Source organism: Ovis canadensis, chromosome 19 (genome assembly GCF_042477335.2).
Source record: "Ovis canadensis isolate MfBH-ARS-UI-01 breed Bighorn chromosome 19, ARS-UI_OviCan_v2, whole genome shotgun sequence".
In the NCBI taxonomy this organism is placed as follows: Eukaryota; Metazoa; Chordata; class Mammalia; order Artiodactyla; family Bovidae; genus Ovis; species Ovis canadensis.
In genome coordinates, this window is record NC_091263.1 from 71,696,885 (window position 1) to 71,701,198 (window position 4,314).

The 4,314-nt window shown below is 49.2% G+C and overlaps 1 pseudogene; it reads left to right on the forward strand.

Annotated features, from left to right (window-relative positions):
* The window catches only part of LOC138424371 (phosphatidate cytidylyltransferase, mitochondrial-like), a 40,190-nt pseudogene that overhangs the window by 35,306 nt on the left and 570 nt on the right, over nucleotides 1-4,314 (forward strand).

Genomic DNA, 4,314 nt, shown 5'->3' on the forward strand with positions numbered 1-4,314 from the left:
CATCTTGAATGGGGCTTCTTTTTTGAACTGTTTCTGATAACCAACCCTAGGACGTTTCTGGAGGTGAGGTGTCATTTCTAGGGCCCCAGCTCTTGTGAGTACCCAGTGCCCAGAAGCGGTGGTTTTCAAGGTGTTGTTACAGGACGTGTCCACAAGGCGGCAGCACGTTTCCATTTTGGGGTCTGGGTGGGCGGCAAGCAGAGCCTTGAGAGAAGAAAGTGGCTTTCCTGGGTGGGAGAAGAGGGTGGACAGGGCAAGAAGAAACAGTCGAGGGCTTGTCCTCCTTGCTGTTTCCCGGGACGCTTCCCACCCCCGACGGATGCCACGCCCTGACAGACTGCTCCACTGAGAACGCTGTGGATCCTAGGTCGGGGGACGGCTCCCTGCGAGGAGGCTGCAGCCGGGAATCCCACCAGCGTGAGTTGCGCACCAGGGGACTCTTGCAAGCTCTTCCAGCCCAGAGCGCGCACCGGTCCTTGGATGCAGAGGGTGCGCCTGGATCGGGAGATCGTGGTCCCATCCACATGGGACCAGACACTCCAGGTCTCAGGGGAGAGACACGCCCTCCCCAGCTCTCTCAGCTGGCCCAGAGTCCAGCCGCGGGGGCCCCAGGCTGCTCAGGCTTCGGGGACGTTACACAAGCCCCTGTCACCGAGACTTCAGGTGCAGAGCCTTGGCATTATCTTTTTTCTTCTTCTTCTTTCAATTTCAGGTGTTTTGTTTATACTGGAATAAAGTTGATTTTGTATGTTGTGTTTCTTTGAGTGTTTAGCATCCTGTTTCTATTATACATTTATATAGAAGTATTGTTTTTAATTGTTGGTTTTTAGATTATTTTGAGTAGTGTTCCCTTGTTGATTAGGTCCTCCTTGAGTATTTATATGTATTAGAATTGATATATTACTCCTGTACTCCTAATATATCTCTCCACTTAGCTTTTTGCTTCTTTAAGCATCAGTTCATTGTCTGATTCCTGGAATAGGTTTCCGCTTTGTAAATGGCTATGTTTGTATTAATTTGTCGACACCATCTCATGAAATCATAGGCTGCTTTTTGTTCTATGCCTGACACCCTTCACCTAGTATGATTAACTCTGGGTCCATCCACGTTGTTGCAAAAGGCAGTTTTTCATTCTTTTTTTTTTTTTTTTTTGGTCTGAGTCAGAGTTCAGCAGATGTATGTCCCACATCCTGACACGTCCATCTCTCTCTGGACACTTCCTTGATTCCTCTTCTTGGCTGTCATGCCATAAACTATGATGAGTGTTGTTTGTATGTTTCCTTTCAAATGTCAGGTTTTCTTTCTTTTGCATTTATGTCCAGGAGTTTGATCACCGGCTCAACTTTTTGTGGTATTTTGTAAAAATACATATTTATTTCTTGCTTGTCTGCCCTGGGTCTTAGTTCCATACCCAGGGTCTTTCTTTGCCGAATGCAGACTCTTAGTTGCTTAGTTGTGGTGTGTGGCATCCATTTCCCTGACCAGGGATCAATCGAACCTGGACCGCCTGCATTGGGAGCATGGAGTCTTAGCTTTGGACTATCAGGAAGTGCCCCTCATTGAAATTTTTTTTTTTTAAGGAGATGTTCCTACCATTCTAAGTCTTATCCATTCATCCATCCATCCTTCACTCCCAAAAAGAGTGAAGGAGAGTTCATTTTTTTCTCCCCCCACCACATTGTACCAATTTGATGATGGCCATTATGACTTCTTTTTCACTCTCCTCTTCCACTTTCATCAAGAGGCTGTTCAGTTCCTCTTCACTTTCTTTGATAACGGTGGTGTCATCTGCATATCTGAGGTTATTGATATTTCTCCCAGCAACCTTGATTCCAGCTTGTGCTTTATCCAGCCCAGCGTTTCTCATGATGTACTCTGCATATGTTAAATAAGCAGGGTGACAATATACAGCCTTGCTGCTGCTGCTAAGTTGCTTCAGTTGTGTCTGACTCTGTGCGACCCCATAGACGGCAGCCCACCAGGCTGTTCTTGTTCTCAAGGCAAGAATACTGGAGTGGGTTGCCATTTCCTTCTCCAATGCATGAAAGTGAAAAGAGAAAGTGAAGTCGCTCAGTTGTGTCTGACTCTGTCCATCACCAACTCCTGGAGTCCACCCAAACCCATGTCCATTGAGTCAGTGATGCCTTCCAACCATCTCACCCTCTGTCGTCCCCTTCTCCGCCTACCCCCAATCCCTCCCAGGATCAGGGTCTTTTCAAATGAGTCAGCTCTTCGCATCAGGTGGCCATAGTATTGGAGTTTCAGCTTTAACAGCAGTCCTTCCAGCGAACACCCAGGACTGATCTCATTTAGGATGGACTGGTTGCATCCCCTTGCAGTCCTACCGCTAGGATATCTGGAGAGCAGCCGACCGTCCGAAGCTCGGGCATCCCCGCGTCCACCGTCACGGGTGCAGTAGGTCTGGCTGTGCGGCGGCGCCCGCCTGGGTCGGGAGAGTTTGGTCTCCATCAGCACGGACGGGGCATTAGAGGCCCAAGTGGGGCTCATCTGCCAGACCATCCTGTCTTACCTCCCTCAGCCCCACTGCAGTACAGCCTTGAGATCCAGGGCTCCCCAGATGTAGGGGTGTCAAAGCAGTCAGGGTCACCAAGGCCCACGGTGAATATAATGAGCATTCCCCCCCTTTTTTTGGCCACTGTTTTTTTTTTTTTTAATCCATTCATCCATTCCTGGATACTCTAGGCTGCTTCCATGTCTTGCCTCTTGTAGGAGATGCTGCACTAGGTAAGTGGATGCAGATGCCTTTTTCAGTTAGTCTTTTCTTCAGATAAAACCTAGAAGCAGAATCAGTGAGCCCCACTGCAGCTCTATTTTTAATTTTCGAGGCACTCCGTGCTGGTTTCCACAGCGGCTGCATCACTTTACATTCCCAGTTCCCATCCTCACCAACACACTGCTTTGCGATACAGCCACTCAGTTACAAAGTGATGTCTCACTGCCATCTTGTTTTGCATTTGAAGATTCACAGATTTTCCTGAGCACATTGTACATGCTTGGGTTGGATCCCCATCTTATTTCAAGCTTAAGCTCACGCAGTGATATTCTAGAAGGTTCCACATACTGCGAGTTTCTCAAATACGCCTTTTCTGTCTGGCTCTCAGGAGCTTTATGTACTAGGTGTGTGTGCTCAGTTGCGTGTGACTCTTTGGGACCCCACGGATTGTAGCTCGCCAGGCTCCTCTGTCCGTAGGATTTCCCAGGCAAGGATTCTGGAGTGGGTTGCCATTTCCTCCTCCGGGGGATCTTCCCAACCCAGGGATCGAACCCACATCTCCTGCATTGCCTGGCGGATTCTTTACTACTGAATCACCTGGGAAGCCCCAGAACTTTTATTATTTCTAATTAATTTATTAATAGAACTGCAGTTGTTGGTCTGGAGGAGGCATTAAAGACCCCTGGATGCCTCATATACCATGCATCTTGGCCAAGGCCTAAAGGGCTATAAGGTTCAGTTTTCCAATCTGTGCAATGGAGTGGAAAGCAAGGAATGGGGTTTAACTTCACCTCTCCCTGCCCCACCCCAGTGTCCGCCCATCCCGCGCCCCTGAAGGCTGAGTGCCAAAAAATGGATGTTTTCCAATTGTGATTCTGGAGGAGACTCTTAAAAGTCCCTTGGACTGGAAGGAGATCAAACCAGTCAATCCTAATGGAAATCAACCCTGAATATTCATTGGAAGGACTGATGCTGAAGCTGAAGCTCCAATACTTTGGCCATCTGATGCGAAGAGCTGACTCACTGGAAAAGACCTTGCTGCTGGGAAAGATTGAAGGCGGGAGGAGAAGGGGATGACAGAGGATGACCGGGTTAGATGGCATCACCACTCGATGGACATGAGTTTGAGCAAACTCCGAGAGGGAAAGAGAGGACATGGAAGCCTGGCGTGCTGCAGTCCATGGGGTCACAAGGTGTCAGACACGACCTAGCCGTTGAACAACACCCCCAAGTTGCGGGGTTGGGAAAAACGTAAAATCAAGGGGCGTCAACCGGCCACTCGGAGAAGGCAATGGCACCCCACTCCAGTACTCTTGCCTGGAAATCCCATGGACGGAGGAGCCTAGTAGGCTGCAGTCCATGGGGTCGCGAAGAGTCGGACACAACTGAGCGACTTCACTTTTACTTTTCACTTTCATGCATTGGAGAAGGAAATGGCAACCCACTCCAGTGTTCTTGCCTGGAGAATCCCAGGGACGGGGGAGCCTGGTGGGCTGCCGCCTATGGGGTCGCACAGAGCTGGACACGACTGAAGGCAAGAAACAAACAAAACAAACCCCGCCACTCGTTCCGGCGCCTGC